We start from the raw sequence: 12,938 nt of genomic DNA, 5'->3' as shown, positions 1-12,938 counted from the left end.
GCCCCTGCCTGAGGGTCATCGAACCCAAGCCTGCGCAATGCAAGAAACTCAACTAAAGCATCCCTGACAGATGGCCATCCCACCTCTGCTTAAAAACCTCCAGTGAAGGAGAGTCCTCCACCTTCTGAGGGAATCAGTTCCACAGTCAAGCACTGGGAAGAGACATAACAACAACAACAACAACAACAACAACAACAACAACAACAATTTATTATTTATACCCCGCCCATCTGGCTGGGTCTCCCCAGCCACTCTGGGCGGCTTCCAACAGAAGAATAAAACACAACAATCTATTAAACATTAAAAGCCTCCCTGAACAGGGCTGCCTTCAGATGTCTTCTAAAAGTCTGGTAGTTGTTTTCCTTTTTGACATCTGTTGGGAGGGCGTTCCACAGGGCAGGCGCCACCACCGAGAAGGCCCTCTGCCTAGTTCCCTGCAACTTGGCTTCTCGCAACGAGGGAACCGCCAGAAGGCCCTCGGTGCTGGACCTCAGTGTCAGGGCAGAATGATGGAGGTGGAGACGCTCCTTCAGGTATACTGGACCAAGGCCATTTAGGGCTTTAAAGGTCAGCACCAACACTTTGAATTGTGCTCGGAAACGTACTGGGAGCCTTGCAAATTCCAGTTGAGCCTTGCTTGAGTAAGTTGGTCTTCCTAAGCCCCATCTAGTCCAGTGTCCTGTTCTTACAGTGGCCAACCAGATGACTGTGGGAAGCCCACAAACAGATATTCAGAGGCATACTGAATGGTAGAACGTAACCCTGATAGCCAGCAGTCATTAGGGATGTGCTGGGGTGGGGAGGAATTCATTTCAGTTTACACTGAAAGCTGAATCTAACAATTCTATACTTCCTGAAACAATATGAGAGCTGAAACCAGGCTATCCCTCAAAACCCGCAGTTATTCAGATTTTGCATTGCGGTTCTCCAACCAAAGCGATATTGACAAAAATGCATGTGTCAGGGGAGAAAAATGTGCACAACAAAAATGAATATATTAGTGAAAATAACATACAGAAATGCATTTTATTAGGAGAAATTAGTTGCAGAAAGGTGCATGTTAGTCAAAAGCTGCATTCAAAAGTGTGTTCACTAGAATAAATTTGCACTAACATGCTGGGGGATTTTCAGGGGGCTCTAAAAATAAATACACTGCAAGCGGCTGCTGCAGAAATGCAGAGAGCTGGATTTAAGATTGGGAAAATGAGAAGCTGAGAGAATGGAAATCGTCAGGATCCAGCCAGCCCGACCAGCCACTGATAGCTGTATCCTCCATGAATTGGTTGAATCCCAGGGAAGGACTTTGGTAAATAGGTTGCCCTCAGCGAGGACAAAATTTGGACTCTCAACCCCCAATTTTATTATTATTATTTTCACAAAAATTCCTCTTGGAACAGAATTTGTTAAAGTGCCCTCTGTTCTGTGCATGTTTTTAAGTGTCTTATTTTGGGTCCCCCTGGCTCGGAGCCCCTCTTCTGGGAAAAGATCCACACCTTACTAAATCTGGCACTGCTGATCCTCTTTCAAAGCTGTCCAAACTGGAGGCCAGTGCTGCTGCTTCTTGCGGAAGAGCACTTTCCATAGTTGAACTACGTGCTGAGCAAATAAGAGCCCTTTCTTTTGTCTGGCCTATCTCTTCCTGCATTCAGCGTTGCTGGGTGCTGCTTGGATTCTGACCCAATAAGTTGGTCACACTCTGCATCTTAAGAGCACATGTGCCACTCTGAAGTGCGCAGGAATCTGGATCTGGGCGTGTCTCCAGATTCTGAAGAGAAAATGAAACACCCAGGGCCCTATTAGCAAGTCTTGGATAGACTTCTCCAGGGCAATATGGCGCGAGTCATTCCTAGCAGTCATGAACCTTGGAGTTGGCGACACCTTAACCGACACAGAGAGCGTGTCTTTGACTGCCCTACCCTCCTCTGCAGGTCAGACAGGCAGGTGGGTGACTGCCATTGTGATGGAGAACTTGTACCACTTCTGCATTTTTTAGTGGAGTGGAGGTCAATTAAAAATTGAATCGGGCTGTCTCCAGGGAGGATAACTCATCCAGTCATCTAGTTGCACGGCTAGGCTCAAAGCAAGCTGTCATTAAGGGGAAAAGAGAGAGGAGGAACTGGGTTATTCTCCACCTGTCCACTTCTACCTGGCAGCCAAAGACAGATGCAAAATAGAAGACAGGACTTCAGCTGACAGCCTGATTGACTTTGATCTGGCTCAGAAATAGCTGCCAATTGGAGTACTTATAGAAGGAGATATTAAGCTGTGGTGGAAGAGGGAAGGGGTGGGAAGGCACTTAGATGGTTTGAAGATCTGTTCTTTTAAAAACTGCTGTGTTCTTAAGCTGTGCTGTGGAACTTGGCAGCCTATCCCAGCCACCCAGCAAGGCAGAGAGAGATGGAAGAAGACGGAATCGGGGGGGGGGGGGGGACAGACAAAGCCTTTCATTGTCCTGAAGCAATAAAGGAGGCCCAAAGGCCTCTCAATGCCTGCATCTATTTCTTTATTTATGCCACAATCCCCAAGGCACACTCAGCTAGGGAAGCAAGGCCCATTGAATAAAGGATCACGCTGAAAGAGGATTTATGCTGTTTCAGATGATAGCTGCTCAGAAGGATTAACGATGTTTTAAAACACCGCTGTTCCCATCAAAACCATCTTTTACAATTGCCACATCATGTTCGTTCTGCAGTTCTGAAGAAACCAATCTTTTAGCATGGCGGCCCCTATTATTTGGAACTCCCTGCCTATTGATATTAGGCAGGGACATTAATTTCCCAGTTTTCAACACCTGTTCTTATCATGTTTTCTTTTTTTACTCCAGCAAGCCTACCCAGACACTTCTTATTATGAACATTTGTTATTAAAATCTGTATTTTGATGATTTTTTAATTAATCTTCTGCTTTTATTACTATTCTTAATGAATATTTTATATCATGCAAAATATGCTGAGAGTGTTTTTTTTAACAAAAAATAAGTAGAATATAAATCTTGCTAAATGAACAAAGCAAATAATTAAAAGAGGATTAGGCAAATTCATGGAAGATAAGGCTGTCACAGCTGTTGGTCTTGATACCTATGTACTTGCTCCAGTATTGGAGGAAGTATCCCTCCAAATACCATTTTGGTGTCAGCGTCAGAGCCAGCTTGGTGCAGTGGTTGGAGTATCAGACCAGGACCTGGGAGACCAGGGTTCAAATCTGCACTCAGCCATGAAGATCACTGGGTGACCTTGCGTCAGTCACTTGCTCTCAGACTTGAGCTGGGGGTGAGCCACATAAGCCACCTTGAGCGGTATATAAATGCAATTAATTAATTAACTCAGTTGCTTGCATATCTGGCTACTGATCAAGTCATTTTTGTTGTTGTTGGGGGGGGGGGACTTAAGGAAAACTGACAAGCCAAGCAAGGGGCAGTTTTCATTTGTAATTCAAATTACAAATAGATTCTAAATGTCCTGCTCAGGTGAAAAATCTCAATATTCATAGAATCCTGGAGTTGGAAGGGACTATAAGGGACATCTAGTCTAACCCTCCCCCTGCAAGGCAGGAACCCAGTGTAGGGTTTGAACCCACAACCCTGAGATTATGAGTCTCATGCTTTACCGCCTGAGCTATCCAGGTGTCCAAGGTACATAAGAAGAAGCTTTATACCAAGTCAGACCATCATTCCATCTAGCTCAGCAACGGCTAATGGCTCCCCCAGCCCCACCTGGAGATGCTTGGGATTGAACTTGGGACCTTCTGCATGCAAAGTGTCATGGACTGGCTGAATGTAGAGGAATAGTGGAAGGGACCAGTTGGGGAACAACCAAGGGAAAAAAGGCTCAGAGCCTGGGGATTGGTGGTGGGACAACGATGAGTGGTCACAGGGAGAAGAGGGAGAAGATTGGGAAGAGGAGATGTCAGAAGCTGAAAAGGTAATAGGGTGTCTGTGAGAGTCTGTGGCAGAGTCCAAACACAAAGACAGAAGCTGAAGCAGGAGAGGAGGGAGGCCAAGAGGCAGAGATGAGTCCGCCTGCTGGAGAGGCATGGGTATCTCCCGCTCCTGCTGCAACAAGCTTGCCTTCTCCCTTGGTCTCCCAGAACCAGAAGAGGCATGAAAAGGGCAGAGGAGAGGTTGGCTTCACTCAGGCGCAGTCTCTGGTTGCTTGGGAAAAACCCTGGAAAGGAAGGGACTTACAGAAGGCTGTGGGGAGGCAAGGACTTTCAGTCTTGGCAACTGTTCCATGCTGTAAGACCAGGGCTGGCTCACCCATTGACCCTAGTCGCGTGGGGCGCCAGGGCACTCAGGGGGCACCCCAGCAAATGGGGGAGCTGCTCGGCGGCCTCCTTTTAACTCCTCCTGGACGCCCACCAGGCGCGCCGCTCGGGGGAGAGGTAAACGAGCGGAGCAAGGGCACCAGGACCCTGTTCAGCTCTGCAGTGTCAGGGTCATCCCTCATCCCGGCGCTGCGTTTCATTGGTAGAGGTGACGCCACATGGCAGCAATTCTACCAATGAAACGCAGCACAGAGGCGATGGTGGGACGGTACCTAGTGGGGCTCGAGCACCGGCTGCAGCCTTAGCTACTGCCGGCGCCGCATCTCTGCTCCCACAACAGCTCAGGAGGAGCCCTCTTCCAAACACCGGTCCCCGGTGTTTTTTTTGTGGGGGGTACCCCGGGATGGGAGCCCGTGAGAGGGTGCCCTATGAGGATGGGGTGGGGAGGCAGTGCAGAATGAAGCCAGCCTCCTTTGTACATTTTATCCCTCTTAAAAAGTTCTGCCCCGTTTTCTGATGAGCTTCCTCCACAAAGCGGCTTACCGTTTTATTTAAAACAGAAGAGTTGCACAACGCAATGCGTGTTCGCAAGGGAGGTCCCCTCCTTCGAAAGCGGGCTTGGGAAGACTGGCAACTGGCAAGGGGCCCAAGCGCTCCCTTCACCCGCCCAGCTGCGCATCTGCCCTCTTCAGAGCTCACCGGCTAGACTTGGGAGCGGGGTGGAGAAGGCTCCCTGAGTGGCACCTCCTTCAAGCGCAGGGCTTGACTGTCCTGCCCACTCAGTCTGGCTGTTCTGCTGCTGCCGTCCGACGGGCGGACGGAGGAGCAATGGCGCAAGGAAACGGGCACGCTGCGATGCGGGTGAGAGTAGCAAGGCGAGGCTGTGTGGTCGGAGGGCGGGGAAGGGGCTGGGGGACGAGACAGAAGGGCAAATGCGGGAAACAGCCGCCCTACGTTGCAAGGCATGAACGGGCGCAGCGGGAGTAGCAGCAGGTGCTGCACTGGATCCGCCCTTCCCTGTGTGTGTGTGTGTGTGTGTGTGGGCGCCCGAGGGATCCCTGCACCAGTGCGCCCGATGAGCTTAAGACGGCCCCTTGTAAGACCTACTGGGGATGAGCTGCTATGTGTTAGGTTTTTCCTATAAGACTGATGTGGTCAATGGTGCTACACAGAGATGTGTGTTTGTAACCTTGTTCTGAATGTTTAACACACCTGTGAGCTTTTGCTAATTTGAATAATTGAAGGTAGAGTTTGCTTACTGTAATGTGATTGGGTAATTGACTATTTTGAATTCTGTACTTAAGCTACCCAAATGGTTCATGGGTGTGGTGGTGGTGATGGATTGTAAAATGAGAGGAAAGGAGTAGAGGAGTGTGTTGTATATAATTGTAAATAAAAGCAAGCAAAGATACTGAAGACGACTTTGTTATTTCGTCGACCCTGCCGCTGTTGCCACTCAGTTGGTGCGTATTTTGCTCATCAGGCCTGACACTCAAGCCAAGTCTGTGCAGATCGTGTCCTTGCTAATAGTTAACTCCAACTTGAACAGTGTGATTTACTGCCTGCTCATTCCTATTGCCCTTCTCCTCAACATAGGTTCACATAGAAAACTGCCTGATGCTGAGTCAAGACCCACTGCTCCGTCTCGTTCAGTATTGCCTAACACTGACTGGCAGCGACTCCCTTGGATTTGAGGAAGGGGTCTTTCCCAGTCCTGCCTGGAGATGCCTGGGGTTGGACCTGGGGGCTCTCTGTGTGAGGCTGCTGCCCTGCCCCTGAGTCAAGGCCCTTTCCCAACTGCATGATGGCAAAAAGCGAGGCTTTGGGGGAAAAGGTTCTCTGGAAGTAGTACTGTAAGCTTTATCCAGCCAGGCAGACAAAGGAGGGAGGCTTAATGGGAAGGGACAGCAGTGATGAGAGGTAGAAAACAGGTCTGGGCAGCAAGGCCCTTGTTATTTCTAAGGGGGACAGGAAAGCGGTTAGGAGTTAATCGGTTTACATACTGCAGGTACACCGAGAAGGAATCCTAGAATGTAAATCATTGGTTACCAATCAATCTTCATCCCTAGGATGCCTGGCAAGGGAGAGGTGCAATTTGAGGCAATCCGGTGGCTTAAAAGTTACCTGCCTCTTTTGGATTGATATGCCTTGTAATCCTCAAAGGCCAACCAGGGAGCTGATGCAGTGGGAAAAGTGGCAGAATAGAGACATCAAGGGAACAGAGGAAGAGAGATGGGGAAATGAAAGGGTTTTGATTTCCTGGGCAGCTGCCTTAACGTCAAGTCACACTAAAAGCTCCTTAAGCTCCATATTGTCGGCACTGTCTGTCTCTTAGGGTCTCCGGCAGGGGGTCTTTCCAAAGACCTCTAACCTAATGGGTAGGAAACCTCAGAGCCAGGGGATGAATGGCGCCCTCCATGCCTCTCTGCCCGTCTCTTGAGACTCTTCCCAGGCTGACCCCCTCACTGGCCCTGCTGTAGGCCCACTTCTAGTGACTCTGCTTGGCTGGAAAGTCTGGTTATGAGTTTTGGGTGTTAAGATGGGTGCCAGACCCCTTTCATCTCTGGATCTGGTAAGTGTGAAAATCTAATCTAATCAAGAAAATCTAATCAAGCCCAGCTAGTTTCCTGGTGAGGGGAAAGCTCAGGGGCCCAGAGCTTAGAGCTGAAGGTGAGCAGTGATGTGACCTAGAAGCAAAGCGGCAAGCAGAGAGAGAGAGAGAGAGAGAGAGAGAGAGAGAGAGAGAGAGAGAGAGAGAGAGAGAGAGAGAGAGAGAGAGAACCATGCCAGATCTGTGTTCGAATCCAAGGCTGTGGCTATGGGAGAAACAGGACTCTTTTTTGTGGTGTTAGCACTGTGACCCCCTCCATCACAGGCTCAGGTTGTAGATAAGTGTAAATAAACCATTTATCCTAAAGACACCACAGTCTCTACTGTGTCTCATTTCCAAAAGGAAACACAAACCAAATAGCTGAAGGGCTGCAACACATGGAAGAAGGATCGAGCTTGTTTTCCACTGCTCCAGAGGATCGTACTTGAAGTAATGGAGCAAAATGACAAGAAATAAGATTCCAACTCACAATAGGAAGAGCTTTCTGATGGCAAGAGCTGTTCAACAGGGCAACAGGCTCCCTTAGAAGGTGGTGGACTCTCTTTCTTTGGAGGTTTTGCTTCTCAGCTCTGCTGAGAAGCCAACTCCATCAGGTTCCTCCCTTCACCAACTGCCATCTGGGAGCAGACCTCCCACCAGGCTGCATCTGAGGGAGAGAAGGGGAGCACAGGCATAGGCAAACTCCGGCCCTCCAGATGTTTGGGACTACAATTCCCATCATCCCTAGCTAACAGGACCAGTGGTCAGGGATGATGGGAATTGTAGTCCCAAACATCTGGAGGGCCAGAGTTTGCCTATGCCTGGAGTAGCAGCTCTCGGTGTGTGTCCCCCTTCCTTAAACCGTTTCCCTTCCAGCTGGCATTATGGAGAACTTAGAATCATAGAAATGTAGAGTTGGAAGGGACTGTGAGGGCCATCTACTCCAACCCCTTGCAATGCAGGAATCCTGCCACAGATGTCCCTAGCGGGGCTCAAACCACCAACCTTCTGGTTAACAGCCAGATGCACTGACCCAAAGTGCCATCTGACTCTGGACCCAAACTTTGTAACTCAGTAACTATAATTTCCTCATTCCACCTTTCCAGTTCTTTGTGGGTTGGATCTTTCTAAATGGTAAGCTTGAGAGCAGTGTTGATGATATGGAAGCTGCAATGGATGCTTTTTTTAAACAACAACAACAACCTTCAAATAAATAAATAATAAATTGTCACGCCAGGTGGTGAAGTTCTAGTCCTGTGCACACCTAATTGTGAGAGTGGGAGGCGCTTATTTATTTCATGTACCTCTTGCTTTTAAGTAAATGAGTTACCCCTAAAAATGCTAGTGGAAGTCAAATGCATTTGTCTGATCACAGTCTAAAAGATACATGGCTTCCGGATGGGAAGGAAAATGGAATACGTACCAGGTTGAAGATATACTGTTGACAAGTTCAGTGTTATTATAAACTTATTCAAACATCCAAATTTATTGGTAGCTCTTAATTGCATTATAGGAATATTTATTTTCTGAGCTTTCTGCCTAAAAAATATGAGTTCCATCTGTTTTGGCATGATCGTGTTGAGGTCCGCATACGCTTTCTAAGCCCACATAATAAAACTTCGCTTTGTTTACTTCAGTGTTGACGGTTTCCGTTTCGACTTGATTTTTTTTCCACCCCTATTTTCCCAACCGGCAAAAACAAAGATGTATTAGAGGTTCCATAAGCTGAGGCAGCTTGCGGCTCTCTCTCTATGACACAGAATGCATTTTTAATTGGTGATTGAACTACATTAAGGGATTTATACTTGTCAAATTCTAATGGTACAATTGCTCAAGTAACTGAGATACACGTTGCTATGTCCGTTGGCTAATGCAAATAAAGTTTATTTACTTACTAACTGAGATACAGTGGTACCTTGGTTTACAGACGCTTCAGGTTACAGACGCTTCCGGTTACAAACTCTGCTAACCAGGAAGCGGTTGCTCCAGGTTAAGAACTTTGTCCCAGGACAAGAACGAAAATTGCGCACCAGCGGCACAGCGGCAACAGGAGGCCCCATTAGCGAAAGCACGCCTCAGGTTAAGAATCGTTTCAGGTTAAAACTGGACCTCTGGAACGAATTAAGTTCTTAAGGTACCACTGTATATACAAGGCATTTCATATTTGTAGGATGCAGTCCTTTGGCCCCTGGGAGGGTACGGCGTGGCATAAAGCAAAATGGATGCCATGGAGGCGTGGCATAACTCAAAATGGCTGCCACAACCAAAGCACAGAGAAAGAGACAGCACCCCTAAATGGTGTGGGCATGCCCCCCACACCATCCACCCATCAATGGTGGGTGGGATGGGGAGAAGCTGATGTGCAGAGTAAATTAATATTGCAGAGTCTTCTTCAGTAAAAGAACAAAAGCTTTACTGAGTTGAAATAAACTTGTTTGCAAATAACAGCATAGTGAACAGAATATTAGAATCATAGAATCATAGAGTTGGAAGAGACCACAAGGGCCATCCAGTCCAGCCACCTGCCAAGCAGGAAACACCATCAAAGCATTCTTGACATATGCCTGTCAAGCCTCTGCTTAAAGACCTCCAAAGAAGGAGACTCCACCACACTTCTTGGCAGCAAATTCCACTGTCGAACAGCTCTTACTGTCAGGAAGTTCTTCCTAATGTTTAGGTGGAATCTTCTTTCTTGTAGCTTGAATCCATTGCTCCGTGTCCACTTCTCTGGAGCAGCAGAAAACAACCTTTCACCCTCCTCTATATGACATCCTTTTATATATTTGAACATGGCTATCATATCACCCCTTAACCTTCTCTTCTCCAGGCTAAACATACCCAGCTCCCTAAACCGTTCCTCATAAGGCATTGTTCCCAGGCCTTTGACATTTTGGTTGCCCTCTTCTGGACACATTCCAGTTTGTCAGTATCCTTCTTGAACTGTGGTGCCCAGAACTGGACACAGTACTCCAGGTGAGGTCTGACCAGAGCAGGATATAGTGGTACTATTACTTCCCTTGATCTAGATGCTATACTCTTATTGATGCAGCCCAGAATTGCATTGGCTTTCTTAGCTGCTGCATCACACTGTTGACTCATGTCAAGTTTGTGGTCTACCACAAACTAGCTTCAGAGCATACACAAAGATTCCACTGAGCACAGGCTTCACAGAGCACACAGACACAGAGTCTGCCTGCAAGCAGATACAATACTTATACAGAGAATGAGTCATCCTCAGGATGAGTCACAGTGATTCAGCACGCTGAGTGATTCTGCAGCTTTTCAGCATTTCACAACATTTCTAGACTCCTTTACTGCTTCTGCTCTCAGAATACCTTTGTCACATGACAGAAGCACCTACACCAACCACAGTCACTTAGAGAAACTTTTCACACTTCTGTTCATTACAAAAGGGCGGGCGGTTGTCCAAACTTGGCATCCCATGAAAAGCGGAAATGTTTAAGCAATATGTACATGTTCAACATAGGCGAAGGCAGAGTCTGTGCATTGCATTGTGGATTCTTGAATATATATTTCACTGAGACCATTAGTGGGTGTCCCAGAAAGTGCTTGGGGGCAAACTAGCACCTGCAGTGGCCGCCGAGACCATATAACACCAGTCCTGAAAGACCTACATTGGCTTCCAATACGTTTCCGGGCACAATTCAAAGTGTTGGTGCTGACCTTTAAAGACCTAAATGGCCTTGGCCCAGTGTACCTGAAGGAGCGTCTCCACCTCCATCATTCAGCCCAGACACTGAGGTCCTTCCCCGAGGGCCTTCTGGCAATTCCCTCACTGCAAGAAGCCAAGTTACAGGGAACCAGGCAGAGGGCCTTCTCAGCAGTGGCACCCACCCTGTGGAACGCCCTCTCATCAGATGTCAAAGAAATAAGCAACTATCTGACTTTTAGAACACATCTGAAGGCAGCCCTGTTTAGGGAAGCTTTTAATATTTGATGAATTATTGTATTTTAATATTTTGCTAGAAGCTGCCCAGAGTGGCTGGGGAAACCCTGCCAGATGGGCAGGGTATAAATAATAAATGGTGATGGTGATGGTGATGATGATGATGATAATTTTATTTATACCCCGCCCTTCCCAGTCAAGACCGGGCTCAGGGCGGCTAACAACAAGAATATCAAAGCAAGCATAAAAAAACAATTCCATTAAAATGCAGAATAAATACAATGTTAAAGTTCAATTTTAAAATTAGAAATCTACAAGTGCAACCTCATTTAAATATCTGTAGGATAAAGCCTTGTTGTTGTTGTTTAGTCATTTAGTCGTGTCCGACTCTTTGTTACCCCATGGACCATAGCACGCCAGGCACTCCTGTCTTGCACTGCCTCCTGCAGTTTGGTCAAACTCATGTTCGTAGCTTCGAGAACACTGTCCAACCATCTCATCCTCTGTCGTCCCCTTCTCCTTGTGCCCTCCATCTTTCCCAACACCAGGGTCTTTTCCAGGGAGTCTTCTCTTCTCATGAGGTGGCCAAAGTATTAGAGCCTCAGCTTCACGATTTGTCCTTCCAGTGAGCACTCAGGGCTGATTTCCTTCAGAATGGATAGGTTTGATCTTCTTGCAGTCCATGGGACTCACAAGAGTCTCCTCCAGCACCATAATTCAAATTCTTCGGCGATCAGCCTTCTTTATGGTCCAGCTCTCACTTCCATACATCACTACTGGGAAAACCATAGCTTTAACTATACGGACCTTTGTAGGCAAGCTGATGTCTCTGCTTTTTAAGATGTTTCTCCATGGACAAAGACAACAGGATAAAGCCTTAGGCGATGGTAACACCGGGGTCAGACTGAGTCAGTCCAAAGGCCAATGATGATGCAGGCAGTGCATTGGCAACTAAGCCAGCACAGCCAAGGAACGCTGTGGCATCAAAACCAATTACCCATTTGCCAGGAGGCAGTTGCAGCAAGGACCTGTATCTGTGCCAGTTACGTTTGATTTATGTATGCAGCTTGCGTAAGGACGTGAGGCTGACGTCACAGCGCACAGGTCTGCCCCCTACAACAAGGGATGAGGCGGCTGCCACGCAAACTGACCTTGCACTTTTGTACAACTGAGAATCACAGGCGTTGCTTACTCATTCCCATTTTCTGTTGAGCTGCTTGCAGCCTGTAATTTGTACATTCCTTCCTCTCCTCATCCTACATACGGCCGGCATTACTTGTGCTCAGGGAGACAGCTATTTTGTAAATTATTCAACCCAGGAGCGGTTTGACTGTAAACAAGACAAAGTGGTGATGGAAATGGGAACATGCAATTTATTGCAGGAATTAAAAAACGGGGTGGAGAGAGAGAGAGAGAGAGAGAGAGAGAGAGAGAGAGAGAGAGAGAGAGAGAGAGAGAGAGACCGAGACCTAAGGAAAAGAAGTTTAAAGAATAATTATAATGTGCCTAGTGAAAGGAACTGTATTGACTGCATTGGATACTGACAGCTGTTTACTACTCAGAACTGGAAATGGATGTTTTATTTATTGGATTTTAATTCCCCCTTCCTTCAAGAGAAGCACAAGGAAAACCCAACTGGATCAAACCAAAGACACATCAAGTCCGCGATCCCATCTACAAAAAGCCCACCAGCCACAGCCACGCTCCCCAATTGCAATTCCCGGCATGTTGCCCCCTACAAGCAGAATATAATCATCCATCATAAACTCAGTTAATCGGAAATGCTTATTTCAAATGCCTCCTGGAAAAATAAAGGAAAGCCTTCACCGAGCGCTGAAAGTTGAACAGGGAGGGGGGCCTGTCTGAACTCATCCAGGAAGGAGTTCTGCAGAATTGAGACCACACTACTGAACCAGATTGTCCAAGTGTCCCTATTTTCCAGGGACAGTCCCTGATTTAGAGAAGCCATCCTGGTTTCTGATTTGATCCCACCATGTCCCACTAAGGGCCGTCTTAAGTATATTTGGTGCCCTGGCGCCGTGGTGCGACGGATCCCTCTGGCGCCCCCGCCCTGCCCCGTTTCCCAGCACAGCGGGCCGGCCCTGGTCCCACTTTTCCTTAAGGCATCCCTATTTTCATCGGAGAAATGTTGGAAGGTATGGTAGGACACCCTTATTT

General features: G+C 47.5%; 1 protein-coding gene and 1 non-coding gene across 2 annotated transcripts in view; both read right to left on the bottom strand.

The window, feature by feature from the left end:
- The window catches only part of MMP17 (matrix metallopeptidase 17), a 151,403-nt gene that overhangs the window by 88,927 nt on the left and 49,538 nt on the right, over positions 1-12,938 (bottom strand). The gene's annotated exons all lie outside the window — the stretch shown is intronic.
- Positions 3,552-3,624, bottom strand: TRNAM-CAU (transfer RNA methionine (anticodon CAU)). The gene has a single exon. It is a non-coding gene; the product is annotated as a tRNA-Met (tRNA).

Source organism: Zootoca vivipara, chromosome 17, assembly GCF_963506605.1.
Source record: "Zootoca vivipara chromosome 17, rZooViv1.1, whole genome shotgun sequence".
NCBI classification, from domain to species: Eukaryota; Metazoa; Chordata; class Lepidosauria; order Squamata; family Lacertidae; genus Zootoca; species Zootoca vivipara.
Note: the sequence above shows the minus strand (reverse complement) of the source record. Positions and strands in the feature narration are given on the sequence as shown.